Source organism: Cheilinus undulatus, linkage group 17 (genome assembly GCF_018320785.1).
Source record: "Cheilinus undulatus linkage group 17, ASM1832078v1, whole genome shotgun sequence".
In the NCBI taxonomy this organism is placed as follows: domain Eukaryota; kingdom Metazoa; phylum Chordata; class Actinopteri; order Labriformes; family Labridae; genus Cheilinus; species Cheilinus undulatus.
In genome coordinates this window covers 23,493,585-23,515,469 of record NC_054881.1, presented here as the reverse complement: position 1 = coordinate 23,515,469, position 21,885 = coordinate 23,493,585, and the positions used below count along the sequence as shown (strand labels likewise).

Sequence of the window (21,885 nt, the reverse complement as noted above, 5' to 3'; positions counted from 1 at the left end):
CCACTGTCTTCCCTGCTGGGAAAAGCCAACAACAGTACTGACTCCTCTGCACTAGCTGTCCCTCCTAGATGACTGGATGAGAGGCACGAACAAGCTCAAACACCAGATACAGCCAGCGCAGACAATGATACTTACAAATCAGTGCTAATATAAAAGTATAATAAAAAGATTGAAAACTTGAGCAAAGACTTAAGGGCCGTCTGTTAGTTACATCATGTAAAGTAACTCAGTTTGTACAATATATCATGGCGGAGAAAGACAACACTTACCGAACGGTTGGTTAGTGTTATTGAATTAAATGACAGCTAGCAGCATCTCTCATAAAGTCTACATCCCTCAGTGTCCTTAATTGTAAGCTTTAGGGTTCTTTCATATCAGGCATGATTGTTTTTACTGAACCCTGGTGCCATTCTTCCCTCTTTCCTTTTTCCTGCTGGTCTCCTTTTACATCAGTAACATTGTTCTGTTCCTGAGCAGACTTGAATGTACACACAAGTGGCGGTATGGACATAGCTAGTTTGGAAGTCTACTAAGAAGTGGAAAGAAGAAGCAACCAAAGCAACTACTGCATAATTAACTGAGTGACAATCGTTTATGTTTCATGCAGGTAGTTGAATCCATCGTGCTACTATGGATGTTTGTTCTAAAGTCAGATTTCAGATGCCAACAAAGACCCTCTTCCACAGCTCAGAGGATGAAATGATTCTGTGCTGCAGGCCTATTTTATTTCAAAGACAGGAGACAGTTAAACCCAAAATACACTGATGCCACAGCAGCGTGTATCTAGTAAGCCTGGGTGCATTGTTGCAAAATGTGATTTTCAAAATTTGCACGAGGTAGATAAGATAATCTAAGATAGTTGATTAGTGCAAATGTGCATGGTGAGGTATTTTACCACAGAGAGCCTTCTTACAGCATTTAACAGCATCTCGTCAAACCGGAATTTTATTTCCAACCCCAATCTGCAAGTTGATGGTAATTCACCTATGATAGCTGCCAGCCGACAACCAGAACAGCAGCTTTTTAGTAACTGGATTGTGGATTATATAATTCTGGGTATTATTTTCCACCACAACAATTAAGCTTTCCTCATTTTTACAGAAATGGAAAGATGAAATGGAAGATGGGGATAAGTTATTTCTTCTTTGCTCTCAAACAGTAAAAGACAAAACAGCTGTTCTCTCAGGAGAAAAACTTTGGAAATTCAACAGAAGCGTGAATTGCCATGGTGCACCAAAACACTCACCCCTGTTATTTTATAAGTGCAGATTTTTTTGGGCTTTTTTTGCCTTTATTTGGAAAGGACGGCTGAAGAAAGAGTAAAATCTGGAAGAGAAAGTGGGTGAAGAAATGCACCAAAAAGAACACAGATCAGGAATCAACCCCACAACCAGTGCTGTGAGGACTCTAGCCTCTGTATACGGGTATTTGCTCTATCAGCTGAGCTAAATCGGCGCACCACTGCAAGTTTTAAAGCAAGTTTTGCTCCTAGAGAGCAGATGTATCTTTTGCCTGATACCACCTCTCTAAATAGACTCAGGCCTGGTGCCCCATTGTGGTTGGTTTGCATTCACACTGACCAGACCGAACTGGACTTTGCACTGTAAAAACCAGTATGAGGGCCCAACATAAAATGGTAGAAAAAGTTACCACTTTATTAGTTTAGGGGCCAAACTCAGAACTTTATGTTGCCACTTAGTTGACATAACATGCTCACAGCTAAAAATGTTCAGTGGGCTTAACTAAAACAGTTGTTCCAACTATTTAAGCTGTGTTCCAAGAATGTGAGCTCAACTTAAATCTAAGTGTTAACTTGATATCTTAAATAGTTTAGGAAGGCAATATAGTGTGTTGTGTCAGCTAGAGAAATCTGGCAAGACAATATTTAGAACCATCAGATAACCTGGCCTATTTTTGACCTAAAAGCAATCAGGCCTAGAATTAGTCTATAGGGGTGTATAGAGTATGTTTGGCCCCAGAATATACTTAACATTGAGTTTGACTCAAAACATTGCTTGAAAATGCTAAAAAAAAAAAAAAAAAGAAGAAGAAGCGCTGAGCTCTATTACCATTGAGCTGAATGTCTTCATCTCCATTTTTTTCATCTTCTTATATAGACAGATTCATACATCCATTCAGCCAGACATTATATCATCAAGTGCTTCAACTATTAATGTAATGTTAATATTCCTATAGTCATCATTTGACAGGAGTGTAAAGTGAGAGATGGTGAAGAAAAAAGACACGTAACTCTGAAGATGTGCTTACAATGTTAATCTGAGCACTAATGTAAGTGAGAGGAAATATTCCAGTGCAAAAAACTACAAAGATTTATGATTGCAACTAAGAAAAGGAGAGAATGTGAGATATTTTTTTGTAAGCTGTCAATATGAATTTATTCCATCATTTCAAATGACTAAAATAGACTCTGGCTTATTGTCTCATACCATTAAAAACAAGAAAAAAAATAGAATTTGCAAGATTTCATAATTTCATTCTACCAATTTACATAGGACATACAGCAGCTTTTTCTGTTGATTGACTTCAGAATCTTTAGCTAAATTTTCTTTTAACACTGAAGAGATGAGACCACAAGAACCAAGGGGCATAATATCAAGACATTTAAAAAAAATTATAGCTATCTGAAAGGGACAGTATGTAGAGTTTATGCCTTGAAATGTATACATTAATTATAACATGACTTCTCTTTCATACTGTATGTTAAATTTACTTGCAGTTCTCCAAAACTTTTCAAACCCTATAATCCCTACTGTTTTCCAGTTTTATCAGGACGTATCCTGTCACAGCGGCCACTAAACAGTAGATCAGGTCTTAAAATTCCAGCCTGTTCCTCCCCAAGCCTGTGCACATTCCCTCCAAGTCCAATTCGAAGCACTTTTTTTTAATAAGTAGGCTTTTACGAATAAGGTTTAAACTACATTAGTAATTGTGCTGACATAAATCTGTATTGAACCTGTGGAGCTTTTCTGAGAAGGGTCTGACATAGGGGTGGGTAAAAATATTGATTAATCAATACATTGCAATATTTCCCCCCAAGGAGGCTGCACTTGACCAAACAACAACATACCATAACCATGTTATGTGAGGTTTATCACAATTTTCAAGAGGAAAGAAATATTATTTAAGTTTACATGCACTTTACTTTTTCAGTGTTTATACAGAACTGTCATGATTTTTACTTTTGTACTCCATATGCACAAATAAGTTATTATTGTACAAATTTTTTATTTTCAGATGTTTTATTGCTCAAAAATGTGTGGTGACTTACCAAATATGTTTACATGGGCATGAAAATAATTGTTAACAAATTGTCAACAGGTTATTTCTACTTCTTACTGAATCGACATTGAAGCATTTAAATTGATATCGAATCAAATTGCAACCTAAAGAATCGAAATCGAATGGAATTGTGAGGTTCTTAACAATACCCAGCCCAAGTCTGATAGCAGACAGCTAAGTTGCTTGACAGCGGTGGTCTACAGCCAGACTGTCTTTGCTTTTTTGAGAGCATCAGTGTGTTAGCAGACAGCTTCACTGGTTCACTAGGGCTGGCCACACTCTAGATGATTTTCAGATCTTTTACAATCTTAAAAACATAGGAGACCACGGACATAACAACAACTTCAAATGATTTTTTATCTTATAATCCTCACACACGAGATAACTCTAGACTGTGAGCCCACTCAGACCACACACAACTGCCGATCCGTTGTGACTTCTGAAGAAAATCAAACATGTACAGTGCTTAACAAATTTATTAGACCACCACCCAAAGTAAGGTTTATGCCACCGCTGCATCATAAAGTGCTTTAATGCGGACTCTTTCATTTTCAGTGAGCTCTCCACGTTTTACCATTTTGAACAGGAATGAGGAATTTCAAACTGAATTCACCTTTGTACACCCAAATTTGAGCCGGCTCACTCGGCTTCTCTGAGAAGTCAGAAATTAATTAAGCATAACATTCAACCACTAAAACTATTTTTTTCTGTTCAGGAATGCAAGTAAATATCTATAATTTGACATATTAATCAAGAAATATTAATGTGCTTTACTATTTTTTCAGTTTTTTTGTAAATCAGTAAATTTGAACATTCATGGATAACAACAATAATTATATTTCAGCATTAAAGATATCATTTGGGTTAAAGAGCTTCTACATATTAGTGTATTAACCATCGCAGAAACATAAAAAATGATTTTGGTAATTACCAATGCTGTTAATTTAGGGCAGCTGTGGCATAAACCTTACTTTGGGTGGTGGTCTAATAAATTTGTTAAGTGCTGTATGTCTATCGATACATTTGGCTTGTCTCTCCACAATAAGCTGTCCTGGCATATGTTACAGGTGCAGCAAATGATCATCAGGCAGAGGCAAATCTTGCCTCAATCAGGCTTAAATCTTGTAGTGTGTGGCCAGCCTTAGTTTCATCAGATGATCAATTGCAGTATTTTCTCCTTTTTCCTCCAACTGTGCATATTTGTGTCATCCTCATCCCCCACTGCACTATTTCACTGTGTGCTGGCAGAGTGGAGCAGGCTGGTAGTGCTACCTTTTTAACAGCTTTTCTCCCTCATTATGTCAGAAACAAACATTTATATTTTATATGATATATCACATGAACAGAGCATCGTCTTGTTTTGCATTGATGACTCTTAAAAGGTAAGGTGAACACTAAACCAATGTTTACATTTCAAAAGTGACCTGTGCTGTAATCTAATTTCAAAGCATTCTACCAGTGAAGGCCACTTTTACACACCTTTTACACACTTTAGTTGAAGAATTTCTGCATATTTGATTTTACCTGCAGCTGTCTATTTAAGCTTAGTGCCTATATTCATAGTACAAATTTCTTCACCAAGGATTTTCTGTTTACTTCTCAAAATTCCTCACTTCAGGCAGACCAATGGATCCACTGAGTCTTGAGAGCACTTAATTCTCTTTTTAAAAACCTCATATGAAAGCATCATGAATGATTTATGAAGTTTATATTGATGTGATTGTGATAAATAATCTGATTTGTTCACAAAATTGCCCACATTAGCTCAAACAGCTGGTGTTGGAGGTGATGGCTGGTAAAACACACATGCAAAACAACACGCTCACATGCACACACTCACATCTGCAGGGGGATCTGTCGGTGTAGGCATCCTCCCTTGCAGCTCTGTCAATTATTAAAGCCTGCCCAGCACAGCAGGAGAACACAAACACACTCACATATACAGTAGCTATATACAGAATGAACAAGAGTGCAGAAAAAAACTGTTTTAAAAATAATATAGTTTTCTGGTTCTCTGACTTCTCTCTCTACAAATTTCTGATTTAAACTCAGCCCTGAGTCTAGCTCCACTCTTTAGGGTTGTTTAAGTACACTTGGTACTTCTAAAGAAGGATTCAGAAAATGAGGACAGTATGAATCAGTTATTTTGGTACCTTTCCCAACTTTTGAAATGCAACTAATTGGATATGCTACTGAACCAAACTGAACCAGACTGCTTGGTGGAAACACTGTCACCCATCCTTGCTTTCGTCCACACCTACCACCACCACCACCTCTCTCTCTTTCTCTCTCTCTCTCTCTCTCTCTCTCTCTCTCTCTGCTTCACCCTTTTCCTCTCAAAGCAGGACTCCTCTGGAGACAGCTTGTTTGAACAAAGCTGCTTTACATGTTTCAAAGAAAACACCCTGAGAAAAGGTAAGAAAATGGTCTTTTGTCACAATTTAATCTACAAAAAAACAAAGACCAATGAACTTCAAACAGACATAATAAATGTTCTTCAGGGATTACCACCACTGTTAAGGCTGACATGGACCCACTTACCGAAGCTAAAAACAGACTAAAATCACAGTAAATGGCAGCACCTTGTAAGATACTGTACTGTATTTTTGTCCAAGGCAGGCCCACATGTAGGATACATCCACCTGTAGGCCCCTGCAGGGCAAATGAAGCCTCTGGGATCCATTGTAGCATTATTACATCTCTGTATGTTGCGTACGTGACTTGTTGCCTTAAGTACCCATCATGCACAGCATGGGCAGCACACTACATTAAATAGCTTCACACTTTTTTATCCCAGTAGTGCATAAAACCAACCAGCACCATTTAAAGGGAATATGTACACTTTGCTGAGCCAGATAACTTTGTGGTAATTTAATGGGGAACAAAACCTGTAAGAATATGCAAATGCATGAAGTGAAAGGAAATAAGACGGCACAGAACCTCATTTACTCTGTGACTGTTCTTGAATGGTCCAGCCAGAGCCCTGACTTAAACCCAACTGAGCATTTCTGGAGAGTCCTGAAAATGGCTGTCCATCAACATTCACCATCCAACCTGACAGAACTGGAGAGGATCTGCAAGGAGGAATGGCAGAGGATTCCCAAATCCAGGTGTGAAAACCTCGTTGCATCATTCCCAAGAACACTCACAGCTGTATTAGCTCAAAAGGGTGCTTCTACTCAATACTGAGCAAAGGGTGAATACTTATGACCATGTGATATTCCAGTTTTTGTTCTTTGATAAATTTGCAAAAATGTCTACAAATCTGGGATTTTCTGTCAAAATGGGCTGCTGTGTGTACATTGATGAGGAAAAAAAACAACTTGAAAGATTTTAGCAAATGGCTGCAAATTAACAAAGAGTGAAAAATTGAAGGGGGTCTGAATACTTTCTGTACCCACTGTATTATGTAGTATATAAGCCCTTATGTAATCAAGATTGTTGGGGTACGAATCCTAATGAGATACACCATGTTGCCTATGTAAAAAGAAAAGTAATGTCCAGGTGACATTGTTGTACCTTTGAGCTGAACAGCATCATTATGAAAACAGAGAACGTGAGCATTTCACTGCTGCAGTTCAGTCACACAATCTGTAAGTATACTGCATTAACATGAGAAAAGATAAAATGTTCTTTGTTTTGATAAGTAAACTATTTTCGTACATCGGCTGTTGCCCAAAAATCCCAGCTGAGACTGAAGCTCTCACCTGCATGCTGATGCTGCTACTAATCCGGCTCAAAGCCTAACGATCTTTTAAATGAATATCTCCCAAGATTCAAATCCAAAGAGAAATAAAACTGGATTAAACTAAACAGTTGGGCTATGTTTGCTTCTTTGAACAACCTGGGTGAGAGCTTCTGCTGTAATTTTGAGGTGCTTAACTCAGAGAGGGAGGAAAACAAACCTCAGAATTTTTTTTTTTTTTTTTTACTTGGACACAGAAATCAAACTCAGAAAAACAAAAGAAAAATTAACATGAAAAACCAAAAAAAAATCTGGGGGAATTTGCTTATGTATGCTTGCTTATGGACAGTTTGATATATTAGGTGGTTGTGTGCTTATAGTTCGTTTGAAAATCCCCTAAGAAGAAGCAGAGACGTCTTTAGCAACCTCTCTGGTTGATGTGTGTTTATGCTTTATTCAGATGATAAGGTCAACCCTGTAAACTACTATGGATGTTTTAGGGCTGTCAAGATTGATCATATTACCTTTATTTTGGGGGTTGTGGGCGGAAAAGTTTGAGAACCCCTGCTCTAGTCAATCAGAGCAGTTCCACTTCCTGTGCTCCTATCTGACTCCAGCACATCCCAAAAGAGCGACTACACCCTGCTTTGTTGAGCTACAAAGCACGTCTCTTTTCAGTGACAGCCACTTCCAAACCAAGTCAATCCACTTAAAGCAGATCGATCCAGACAGCCGAAAAAATGTGCCAAGTATCTCATCAACTTTACAAAAAGCAACACAATGCATTGACTCCAAATTGTAAATCATCACTACATCAACATGACATCACATCAAAAGTTTCATTGATGAGGTAAAGTTTACTTTTGAGGTGGAAAACCACAGAATTTTACATGACACTAGAGTACACATCCTTTGTAGCAACCCTTAACCTTTTAACTTCATAATGTACTCACCCATGTCAAAAAGCAATAAAATCATGGAATCATGTCAAAATGAATGGCAAATCAACCCCAAAGAGGCAAAATAATCCTCTTTTAACACACTTTTCCTGTGTTATCCTGTGCCTTCTCGTCTCAAGTTGCTCAGGGCTGTGCAGCACTGTAGACACACCTCCAATGTGCGAGGTTGCTCACCTTTGGTTGGAGCAAAGCCACAGAACTTCTGAGCGCTTTCTAGCAGTTGTATGTGGATATTACAACAGGTACTCAGTGCTCAGGCAGGGTTGTGTTCACATCTACCATGTACCCAAGTCCACAGGTTCCAAGATCACTTCTTAAAGACCCTATAAAGTGAAATTCAAAATTTGTGTTTTAACACACCAGATATGTTGGAATGTGGTTGCTGTAAATATGTGAAAACACTGAGATCTACATGTGACTGAATTTTGGATTTAGACCGTTTTTCACCTTTTTCCTGGCTTGTTTAATTTGGGCGGGGCCAATATGTGGGCTTATGTCACTACCTTCACTGAAAGCTAACAGTCAGTTAAATGTTGTTTTATTGTTCATTGTGAAATAAATTTGCCAAATCTATCAGCCACAGTGGACTATGGATCATTTAAAGCATCGTAACAGAGATTTGAGTCTCTTTTTCTGAGGTCAGAAAAGGGTCAAGAGGCAGGCTAATGGTGTGACTGCTTTCCTCAATTTAAAATGTAGCATTTTTTTTTATTTGAGAGTTTGTTTTTCTCTTGAGTGGGCATTGCTTCAGCTCATTCAACAGACACGCCCACGCCATCCTGGAGCAGATTTTACTGCCTCATTTTTTATTCTTTTGAAGCTTAATTTTATAAACTCGGAGATATTTTATTTGACTGAGATTTGACCTGGAGGTTCATAACACAGTGACCTGCCATACAACAAAGCTAAATACAGATTCATTTTCACTTTACAGGGTCTTTAAACAGGACACTGTTGTTGATTTAGTTTATGAGCACATAGGAGCAGTGATGACAGAGCTTTGCTACAGTGCTGGACTTGCAATATTGAAAGGGCTATCCAGTATTTAGCACCAGTATTGCTGCTGTTGCTTTTTCACAAAACTACCACAAGCAAAATATGATCAAGTATTTGGTAACAAAAACTCATACAATTTCTTTGTTCATTCAGTGCTTAATTTGGCTCCACCAACACAACTTGTTTGGCATCGGCTGTTATCAAGCAGCACACAGAGATATTCTTGAACTCTTGTGTATTTCTTCCTATCAAAGTTAAGCTCCTTTGTATGAAGCACGTTTATCTGTTCTTCATTAATCATGCAAACAGGGAAACTCGAGTGCGTTGGAGGTTGCTTTGGTGGCTTCAATCCAGTCAGACAGTAGCTGAAATGTTAATTAATGATACTGAGAGCACTTGGAGCAGTTATACAAATGGTTCATGCACTGTTTGACTTCCCTCGTCTGATCAGATTACTTGGTGAAAAGAAGCCTTTGTATATTTGTGTAATGTATGGAAGGTAAAAGAGCAGTAAAAATGATCAAAGTGTGCATGTACAGTATGTAGTTGTATAGGCATGTAGTAATGTAACTAATCTTATTAACCACAGTTGTGATCAATGTAGTGTACACGCTAATCAGCAGGTGTCTCTCTGAAACACCGAGACATTTTCCATTTGCCCTCCTGCTTTATTATTCAACAGGCCAGGGCACTCTGATTAGAATCAGCAAACAATGGTGCAAGAGGCTTGCATAATCCATTATACATGAGTGGAAAGGAATAGAGAAAAAACCTCTCAATCCATCTATTACACAAACCATCTCTCTGTTCTGTCATACTACTGCTTTAGACAGAATGTGATATTAGAGTCCAAACACTAGACGGGTGAAAAATGAAGACAGGGTAAGACACAGGAGAGTGAAGGAGGGAAGAGGAGAGCGGATATGAAGTTGGTCCTGCATGCTCTCAGACATGTGACAAGGGGTTTGGGGGAAAGAAAGCAGTGAGGGAGGACAGTCTCTGAGTAGGAGAGATGGGATTACCGCAGAGAGGAAAACGAGAGTAGGGAGAGAAAATCGGGGCATATTAAAAATGAAAGGCGGGGTAAACTTGGGGAAACGGAGCTAGACAAAGAGTGCACCGTCAGGACAAAGAGGAAGAAAGAGATGAAAGTGACAGCAGGCTCGGTTTCATCCTCAGGACAAAATGCATCTTTGAAAATCAAGTCAACCCTAAAATCCTTTGCGTCACTTAGAGGGCTCGTAAGGGGTTTTTAACCTCTCAAGAGGCAACTGTGGGCTCCTTTCATATGCCACTTACTCTATGATCATGCCTCATGGAGGACATACACAGATGGCAGAGGTTCAAGAAACTCACACTACCTCGTTCTGCTGTCCCTTATCAGCCACAACATCACTAAGTCCATGCCGCCTTTTTAGATTTATTAGCCATAATCAAATCAAAACCACTCAAAACTGTGAAAAAGGATGTTATACATAGTGTAAAAGACAACCGTCCTCCACTGCGCATCTGACGGTTCAAGCCTCCACGTCGTCCATTAATCCCTGATAACTGAACACCTTGTTGGGCATTAACCCTTACATTTTCAGTAGTGACCTGATATTGCTATTAACTTCCATGCCTACAAACAACGACCCATATCTCTTTCATAGGCTCTATTACATAGGCATGTTGTGTGCTGTAAGGTTGGAGCAATACAAATAAATGGGGGCAAATAATCTACAAGCTAGTGATACCTCTTTAACAGCTTTTCCTCATGGTATAAACTTTTTAAGGAAATAGGTAAGAGGTAGTCTTTGATGTCCGCCAGTACCTGTTCTGTCCACACAACCAAATGAAAACAAACTGGATGAAGGCACCCTAGACCACCTCTGCATGCAGTCTGAGCTATCAGATATCACACTGTTTAATATGCATTTAGATGTGTCCAAACAAACATTTATGATTACCACAGCACAGATTGACAGTACTTTGACCTACAAAAACTGAGATTAAGTAGGCTGTGTCAGCTTTAATCTGCATGTAACCCCTCTGCTTCGTTTGACATTGCCAACCCACAGTCGCTGTGTCCCCTGTTTAGCCACCTTAATTACACTGTAGATAACTTTAAGGAATTCCACTTCAGTTCGAACCTTCCTCTGTTTGTCATAGATAATTTTCTCTCAGTTTTAGTAGCTTTAGGCTGCATGATCTCTCTAAGAAGATGGAGCTAACCCAGGAAATTTAACAGTTTTTAATGTCTGAAATTGTAACTTTTATCCTGATATAGAAATGCTTTAACAACTAAAGTCTTACAGTAAAAAGGAACTTTGTGTTCCAATGTGAACAAGGTTCTAAATAAAATACCCAAATTAGGCCTAACTACCATGGTTTCCTTCTAATCACAACTTCGGGAACAGGAACTTTTAAAGACTTAATCAAAGGTTGCTGCTGTGATGTTGGTTGCACGTTTATGAGCATATTGGAAACAGGAGTTGGCAACCAAAGCGAGGATTATTTTACACCCACACTCTGCTGTGCTTTATACCTGTACTATTTTTATGACAGGGTGTTGACCTCAATTTTCTGCATGCATTTCATGTAACATGCCATAATCCATAAAGAATCCACTTATTGCTAGCTGTTAATTCAAGAAATTGCATCATTTCACAATCCATTACACAATGCCCTTGTTTTTCATACATGAAGGTTAGATTGATCACAAAGTCACTGATGAATGAGCCTTTCAGCTGCCAGCTCAGATGCCCCAGTGTCCTAGAACAGTACAATTGTTAGTTTTGGAAACAGTTTCTTCTCTCAACTATCCAACATAGCTCCAAATTAATCGACCTTGTTTGAAAGTGTCCTCCACTGTGGTGCATCAAAGCATTTTCAAATCTGATGACTGAGACTGTTGGACAGCATAGTTTGTCTACGTCCTTCAAAACCATTAGTATTCACAAGTGGAACCCAAAATGATGGTGCTTTGGTAAAATCTTGGTCATATTAAGGCCAGAACTACAGATTCAGGGTGAGATAAAGATCATGGTTTGGGAAAAACATTACATGCTTGTTAGAGACATGGACATCTTCAGATAAGCTTCTGCAGAACTTCTCTGACATTAAACATGAGGACACTAGAGCATAAATGACAACTCTTCAGGGCCTCTAAAGTTTACTGTTTACTCCTCATTTCCACATGTGTATGTGACTAATGTCTGTATATTCCTAAGTATCAGGTGATGCTTCCGAGTCTGCAACTCAGTTTTGTCTGTTTTTCCCCAATCAGTATCTTGGAATATGTGTTTTGAGAATTACAGAGATAAAAACAAGACTAACACTGCAAGTCAAGAATTAAGATAAGAAGTTGGCGTGCCTCCTTGATATACAATTAAAGAGACATGAACAGGCACAGGTTCGCTCAGTGGATAGAGCAGGTACCCATTTAGAGAGGCTATAGTCCTCAATGCACTGGTCGCAGGATCGATTCCCAGTCTTGGCACTGTTTGGTGCATGCTTGCCCACACTATCTCTCCCTATTTCCTGTCTCTCTTCAGCTTTCTTATCTGAATGAAAGCAAAAAAAAAAAAAAGCACAAAAAAGACACGTGAACTGCTGAGCTAGTTTGGTGGCTGAACCCTGGCCACCTGCATGTGGCTTGCCCTGACCACTAAGCCATGTGCACCCCACAATATATAAACGGTGCTTAACAAATTTATTAGACCACCTGTCATATTTGTCTCAGAGACCATCCAGCATCATGAAGTGCTTTAATGCGGACTCTTTCATTTTAAGTAAGCTCTCCACGTTTTACCATTTTGAAAAGGAAAAAGGTATTTCAAACTGAATTCACCTTTTTATACCCAAATTTCAGGGTATATATATATCTATAACATACTACTTGTGTTTTGTGCTGTTTACTTGTAATAAACCATGATTATTCTCTGGCAACAGATGTGCATTCTGTTGCCAAAGCTTGCCTCCATAAAACTTAACTCCTACCCCACAACCCCCTTAACACTGGGGCATTTCCTGGTATACTGATATTTTGGTTTTATCGATGAATTTCTTATAACAAGGGAGAACAGCTGTTAAAAACAGACATCCTGGTTTGACCGTGAGTAATCCTAGAATGTTTTGAGAGTAGCTCGCAGTGAGAACTAGGAAGGTCAGGTGCTTTCCTCCTTCATTATGTTTAATTCATCCATGAAACCAAAACATTGGTTTACTTTTTAATAAAGACACTGCAAGAACTGGCGTTTTTATTTTTCTCAGTTCAAAAAGAAGCCAAGGGGGAGGTAGGCCAGTCTAAGCAGTGCAACTCTACTCATCATTACTTATTATTGATTTGATTGAGAGCCCCGCTGGCAGCAGAATTTACATACCCTGCTATTAAGGAAAAGTGAGCAATTATGGGTGGAAAATGACACTTACATCAATCTAAGATGTTAATGTCTGACATACTTTTTGCCCATCAGTCCTTTCTTTCCTGTGTATGCAAATTCTATCCCTCGACAGAAAACGTCAGCATTATTTCTTCTTTCCTTTCCCATGTAAAAAACCTTCTAAATGATCCACTCAGGGACAGTTATGTAACATAAACCAATTTTGTCTGAAAAGACTGACGCTGTTTCCTTTTTGGAGGATTTCCAATGTCGCTGTCTCGCAACAATGATGCTGAATAGTCCACCGCTTAAAAAAACTGAAGTAGCTCGAAGTCTGTTATATAAAGAACAGTGAGGACAACTTAAAACCTGAACTTCCTGTCTATTTGTTGGTCATCTGTTTAGTTCCCTGTGAGAGGATATGAGCAGATTTCACCTTTGCCAGCGTCTACAGTTCAGCAGGTACTCAGGTGTACTTAGCATTTCACAAGCTGGATGAGTCAGACACAATTACACACGATCCAATCCTTCAACAACACATCCTGCCACAAACTCCTCCAACCACCTCCACATGCATAAAAGGATCCTCAACAACAGGAAGATACACCTCAGCCCATCAACTCAGTTTTATTGGACTGAGACAGAACAATGCATAACTAGACACATGACAGATCGGAGCATTATTAAACCTGTAAACAAACCTCTCTGCTCAGTCTTTTCATGTTTGTGCCTATTGATGGGTGCAGATGTTGCATCATGACTCATTGTTTATTCCAGTGTTACATTACCCCTGATTTGTTTGTATGTTTTCTCCAATTATTATGTTGAGTTGCCTTAAAATCAGCATTTTCAGGTGTCATCAATTCAGTGTTTTTACTGTTTCAGGTGTAAAATGTCAGCCCACGTTTGGACGTCTTTTACTCCAGCAACCCTCCTTTTCCCCAGTGCAAGTGGTGATAAATCAAAGTGTAATATTTTGAATGTGGGTACTATTACTGCAACTACATAAAAATAAAAGAGTCCTTCTTTTACCAGAGACGCTAAAAAGTGGATTTTTTGCAGTGCCCCTTTTAAATGAAAATAGTTTAACCTTGACTCTTAAGGAAAGTGAAAAAATTGTGTTTTGGGGAAAACCCACCAGGATTTTTAGTATTTAAATTTGGTGGAAAAAGTGCTGATATTAGGTTCCTCATCTAAGAAAAAAATGTAAATTTTTCTAAGCAGTTAAAGCTACCACAGATCTTGAGTGTTACAAAAATACTACTTTGCTTTATAATTTTCTTTTTTTTTTTGCATTGAGTTGTCAAAATTATGATCATAGTGACAATTGTTTAAACACAGTTTGAAGTAGTTGGCAAAATCTAATCTTTATAAAGATGTAACTCAACACCTCGTTTTTCATACAAAAATTCAAAATCTGGAAAATTATTGGCTGTTAGATTTTAACAGAAAAATTGAATGACACTGTCTAGAGAGCATTTTTATGAGAACTGGAGCCTCACACACTAATTGTATTCGATCACCTGACAAACATCCTCATAAATGGTAGTCTATTTCAGCTACAAGTTTTCCAATCTCTCCCTCTACCCTGATCAGTGCTGCACTCTCTGTCAACCCAACCACCATCCCAGCATCCACCTGTAGGCTCAGAAGAGAGATTTAAGATCATATTTCATCACTCCTCAAATTCTGCATGTAAAATAAATGTATAAGGACCAATGAGGTCGCCCTCATTGGTGTGTAATACAAAAGACACCAAGCACAAACTGTATTGTACCCCTGCAAGTGTTTCAGCCATTACAATATGAGTTGTGTGACTGAAGTGAGCTTTTGTTACTGGATCCATACCATCATAAAAAAAACAAGAAAGGGAAAATGACTGCACATGTGCAGCTACTCAAGTGTGCAGAACTTTTTCGGGATATTGGTATAGATAATTAGGTAATATCAATTTAAAAGAAGATGGTACATAATATCAAAGAGAATTAGTTGGCTTGCAGTGATGAGTAGTTGAGTTAAATACAGTTTTGTTTTGTTTTGACAAGATTGAATCCAGCTCCACTTGACCTTTTAACTTTGAGTCAGTTTTGAGCATCTTTTTGACAATAGCCAGGAGGAGAGTAATGGTATTTGGAGTCGTCTGGAACCGTCACAGTTTGGTGCACATAGTCACACAACAAATATGTTCCAACCATTAAAAAATGTTAATAAAAGAAAACAAATATGAGAGTAATGACTGCCAATCCAGGTGGCAGTAATGTTTGTGTTTGCTAACCGCTATTAAACAGCTGACAAAGACGTTTACTCTAGTAGATAGAGCTGCAGAGCAGCGAGACCTGCCAGCCTTTTCTTCCTCGCCTTGGCTTAAAAAGCCTCCTGATGCGAAAGCAGGAAGGGCAAAATATATTACTGATGCTAGTACATTTTAAAGGCTATGCATGGACCTGTAGAAGTAGAGAAAACCAACTACAAGCATGTTTCTAAGCACTCTGCTCTGGCTCTGTTTCATCTCATCCTGTGTAAAGTTCCATTTTAATGGAGGAACCGAACCTGTACCAATCTGTGACCCAAAAATGGAGGTAGTAACTGAACTGTGACCTCTGTGAACTGTTACACCTCTAATAGCCAGGGATCTCTTTAAAAATGTAGAAAAATAGTCACTGGGATAGATTGAATCAGCAGCAGTAGAAGATCAGTATCAGAATTGCAGTAGGAGCAGTTGTGGTATTTTGAGTGACAAATTATCTCCAAGGCTCTAAAAACAGGACCATAAAGACTTCCAGGTCGCTCTGAGATTTAAGATTGGATTCTCTTATGGAGAGCAATTTCTTATTATGCTGCTACATACAGTATTTCATGCCACATCGAGCCATATCTAATCATTCTGAGCATTTCCCAGTGGATTCTGCAGCAGTTCAACACTGTGACCATATATCTTTGGAGGACGAGCAGCACATGGATGAAACCAGGCCATCACTCCCCCTGGCAGAGTTCCCATTGGTCTCAATATCATCAGAACTGATGTCTCCCAGGGCATCTTTCCACTGTAAACAATGGGCTGCCAAGCTCAGATATTCCTCACTCTTAATGCTCCGTAATCGAATCCACCTCTCAGATGGTCTAATTGAATTGGGTCTCTTACAGACACACAAACACACGCACACATGAAGGCACAGCTGGGGTGTAGAGGACCTGTTGAGAGGCTTGCTGAGGACCAAGGGACTTGGGAATGTTAATTGCAGTCTTGAAAGTGTGGTGCATTATGGGACATGTGGGAATGAAGCACCTGATCGAGGAGCTGATTAAAATGTCAGTGACTCACCACAACCAGTTCGAACCACATGCAGCACTGGGGATGCAACAACTTCCCACACTCTTACACACGCCATGCATACATTTTAGGGCCTTTTTGGCTTTATGGGATAGGAGAGTAGAAGAAAGAAAGGACATTTGCAAGTCATTTCAACCAATTATTAGAATCTTTCAGCATTTCAGGCCTACAACCCTGTTCAAATACTCAAACTAAAGCATGTTTTTTGAGGCCCATTTGTAAAAACTAATCTGATCTGATGAAGTTAAAGCTATCAGATTGGATCAAATCTTTAAATCATGCTGTTAAAAAAAATGGATAACATCACATAACCCAATAATGGATGTTTGGATCAGGATAACAGGAACAAAATGAATCAAAACTCTTAATTAACCCTTGTATTTACTTCATTCTGAATTTGGCTTATTTAAGCCGGGCATACACTATGCTTCTTCTACCCGACTCTCTAACAGTTGTGGGGTGACTCTATGGTAGGGTGTATGGGCTCATCTGTTGCAGACCTTTACAGTGGGGCAACCTTGACCATGGGGCAGAAAGTGATGCACTAATCCTTGTTGGGTTTTCCTTTATTTGGGTTTCTGGTGTGTTATTTCAAATTTGATCCCCCTCCCCCCTTACCACAACCCTAACCTTTAGGGTTCAGGTGCCTAACCCTACTCTCTTTAAGTTTTCCTTAGTTTTTGGTGTGTTGCATTCAAATGTATCCCCCTCAGTAGATTTTAATTTTAAAAAATTCAATTAAAATTCTGCTGTTGTGAAAAATAGTTACCATAACCATTGACAGCGAGCAGAAAACATACCTTATTCAATACGTCACTCTGGTTCCGGCTTGGGTAAAGTACGTCACTTCTCACCACACTGTCAAGGTTGTCCCACTGTAGAGGTCTGCAGGCGAACTCCCCACCATAGAGGTCTGCAGTCAGATCCTCTTGCATGATTTTTGTGCTCACACTATGTGGTCCAATTGGCCATGCACAGTGCTCACACTGTACAATTGAAGTCTTAGACTTAGACTTAGAGACTTAGACTTAGACAGACTTTATTTGTCATTCAGATTTACACCAAACAGTGCACTTTAGAATGAAATGTTGTTGCTTGGCTTCGGATAGTGCAAAGATAAAAACAGCAGCAATGTACTTTAAAATAAGAAATTAAAAAATGGCAAAATATGACATTAGATACCGTATAAAAAATATGTATAAAGTATACATATATTGCATGATTGTAGTTTTGATATTTCACAGTCTTATCTGGGCTCCTAATGGAGCAACCTAAAAGGGCATATTGAGTAGATATGTGAGGATAAGGTTATTTTGAATTCAAGAGTCTTATGGCTTGTGGGAAGAAGCTGTTTCTTAGTTTGACTGTTCTGCTTCAAAGGCTGCAAAACCAGAGGGCAGCAGTGAGAACAGTCCATGGTGGGGGTGTGAGGGGTACCTGCTGATGTTATGGGCCCTGGTCAAGCAGGGTTTTTTAGCGGTGTCCTGGAAAAGAGGAGGTGCAGTCCCAATGATCTTCTCCGCTGTCCTCACAACCCTCTGCAGGGACTTACACTCAGAGGCGCTGTAGACCCCCTACCAGACAGAGATGCAGCTGGTCAATACGCTCTCTATGGTCCCTCTATAGAGGGTGGTGAGAATTGGAGGGGGGATGTGCTCTTTTCATCCGGTGCAGGAAGTGCATGCACTGCTGGGCTGTCTTTACAAGAGCTCAGGTGTGCTGGGACCAGGCCATAGTGTCTGTTATCTGCACCCCCTGGAACTTAGTGCTATTGACTATCTCCACTGCAGTGTTGTTGATGAGGAGGGGTGTGTGACTGGGTTGGCTCCTCCTGAAGTCGACAATAATCTTTGTTTTTTTTCAACATTCAGGGCCAGGTTGTTAATTTTACAGCAGTTGACTAGAAGTTTCACCTCTTCTCTGTAGGCCAGGTCATTGCTATTCTGGATGAGGCCTACCACTGTTGTGTCGTCTGCGAACTTTACAATGTGGTTAGTAATTGACCTGGCACTGCAGTCGTGGGTCAACAGTGTGAACAGCAGCGGACTCAATACCCAGCCCTGAGGGGAGCCAGTGCTCAGGGACATGACACTGGAGACGCTGTTGCCCACCAGCACAGACTGCGGCCTGTTTGTGAGGAAGTCAAGCAGCCAGTTGCAGAGAGGAGGTGTTGAAACCAAGGAGGGCCAGTTTGCTCACCAGATGCTGTGGGGTGATGGCATTGAATGCTGAGCTGAAATCTAGAAACAGCATTTGCATGAGTGTTCTTCCCTTCCAGATGTTCTAAGCTCAGGTGGAGTGCAGAGGAAATGGCGTCCTCTTTTGAGAGGTTGGGGCGTTAAGCAAACTGGTGTGGGTCAAATGTGTGTGTGTGTGTGTGTGTGTGGTGGGGGGGGGGGGGTGGGGGGGTCTGGAGACAATGCGGGCTTTTACCAGCCTCTCAAAGCACTTCATGATAATAGGGGTGAGAGCTACAGGGCAGGACAAACTGACAGAAATCTGTGGACTTTATTTTGAAAAAGTCTCCCATACTGAGGTTGAAGTCTCATCTATGTCTCCTCTCTCAAGCTAGCTCTCTCTCTCTATAACACACACACATCACCATCCATGTCAGCTGGAGGTCCGTGGGTAGACATGTTTCCTGCTTGTCTATTTCTTTTATTATTGGGGCTTTTTTTTTTTTTTTTTTAACAAAAAGCTGTTCATTTAACATAACTTTTTCCCCCAAATACAACTGTCTGGATCTGAGTTTGTATGGATTTTGCAGTCCCTGTGGACAAAGTAAGTCCAAGTAAGTCATAGTTGCAGTCCATCATCAAAAATCAGACTCAGATATAAATGTCTTGTATAACAAACATTCAAGAAGGATGCCCCACACACCCTTAATTGCTCACTTACTTACTTTCTCTCGTATTCTGAATAAAGGTCAGCATGTATGTTACTGTAAGCTGAGTAGGCAGAATATCAGCTGTAAGCAGGTAAACTGATCTGGAAGAAAGCCAAGCAAGTAGTGCTGACCAAAGAAGTGACCTTTTAACGGAGCAGTCCTAATTTACAGTAGATTTCACGTGTGCTATGAAGTCTGAAGGAACAGATGACATCTGTATACTCCCAGGTATTTTAAATGTGTTCTTTGAGCAAGCAGTAGCAGTCAGGTCTATCAGTGGTGACCATTGACTTGCAATGTAAATCCAGACTGCTGCTCAGTCACCTTCTCTATGATTATGTCTCAATAACATGGTATTTTCCACCTGTCACCAATATTCTCACAGAACTTGAATCATCAAGCTAAATTTATGTTTTAAGTAAAAGACCCCAGCAGCAGAATTTGTTTGGTCGTTTTTTACTTTAACTGTGTGCATAAATACACAAACCCCTTGGGACCACCCAGTCTCAACCCTTCTGGTTCCTTCACAGCCTAAGCAGACACCAACCAATGCTCAGTCTTTTACATCTACCCACCCTCAACAGGCTCCTACACCCTCAACTCTGGATTCTCACTGGATTCTCCCCCCGAGTCTCAAATCCTGTTTTTTTTTTCTTTTTTCTTTTTTTTTTTAACATCGTACCAGTACCCAGCAGTCCATCACCTCAACCACAAATTTAACCATCATATTCCTTTTTTCCTCATGCATTCATACCTTGAACCCTTGACCATTTATCCTGACCCCTTTCACCTCTACATCCCATGACTCCTACCCTTATCCTCACATTCCTTCTGCCCCAGTCCTTACAGCCCTTCAGTGCTTGATCTCTACTCTTATTACATCCCTTTATCCCTAGACCCCTACTCCCATCCTTACAAGTTTTTGATGGTGTAAATACAAATCATTGCATCCGTATTATACTAAAAGGACTCACTCTGCTTGGTAGCAATGCAGGTTTTCAATATTTTTACAGGAAACTAGAGCTGTGTATGATATAAGATAAATTAAAATATGGCAAAATAAAGTCATATTAGGAAACCAAAGTACCTATTTAATCCCATTCATTGTTGTTACAACTGGGAAAACTTTGGTTGAGAGGATTTTTGTCAGAGAATTAAGCAAGAAATAGAACAAATGCATGCATGTCAAACAATCACATAACACCACAGGGGCCCTAATCATTCCTCAGACTGTAATCAATAAAATCTGCCTCTTTCTGCATAATTATTGAAGGGAATTAGGCTGTGGAAGATCAGGAGAGAGATAGATGTGATGGAAAAAAGATTTGCTTTGCTCGAATGCAGCTGCACTGAACATAACACTTGAAATGAAAAATTACAAAATCAAGATTTTGGTGCAGAGTGTACAGATTTATGTTACTCAAGAGGAAACGCAGCTCTCCAAGTAAATCTTGTTAATTGTTATTTCAAGCAAAGTGTTATGTAACTGCCCTCAGCCACACGAGCTGAGTGACTGCACACCGACGTAGTCAGTCACACCTGTTCTGAATAAACTACAATGCTGTATTTGTTCAGTATTTCTTTTGCCTTTGCATTTTGTTTGCTTTCATTTTGCACATCATCGCTCTCTCTCTGCAACAGCTCTGTGAGCACTGTGTCCAATGCCCTTCAGCCGAACCAGCGCACAGCCCCCCTCTCCTCCTCTCTGGCAGATTGGACATCAAAGCGTTTCCTTTCTCACTCAATGTTGCAGAATTCTGCTGTGTGAATTGGAGGTAATCTCTCCTTCTCTATCCCTCTGTCCCCCCCCAGCTCGCTCACCGTCATTCTCCACGTCTCAGGAGCTGCTGAAGGGGAGAGTGTAACCTGTTTCATAACCAGCAGCAATCCATAAACATGCAGGAGATGGCACAGGAACGGACCAACACCAGGTACAGCAAACCAGTTTCATTTTAGGGTCTCTGTATGTATTGTTTGTAATTTTACCTAAGGCCATCCGTCACAAGTCCTCATACATCAATGACAAAAAATCTATCACTCCTTTCTAAATGGCTAGGAAAAAGACACATGCAGTAATCTAAATTCCTGCCAGCACTGATGCAATAAGGCTTGCAATGTCAGTCTGTCAAACACTGTGGTCCACAGGGAAATATCTCAGCTACTGTCGAACCTATTACAACAAACTCTAGCCCAGACATTAGTTATTTCCACTGAACAAAGCCTTCTGTAGTGACCTCTGTGATTCCCTTACTTACGTCCTTCCACAAACAGCAGGTTGATTTTTTTCTGATTGCTTTTCTTCTCAATTATGGGCCATTATTTCTGTTATTATTTTTGGTGTAGATATTCAAGTTTTCCAATGG

General features: G+C 39.8%; 1 protein-coding gene across 3 annotated transcripts in view; it reads right to left on the bottom strand.

The window, feature by feature from the left end:
* The window catches only part of LOC121525649 (NMDA receptor synaptonuclear signaling and neuronal migration factor), a 96,386-nt gene that overhangs the window by 64,357 nt on the left and 10,144 nt on the right, over positions 1–21,885 (bottom strand). The window lies entirely within an intron of this gene.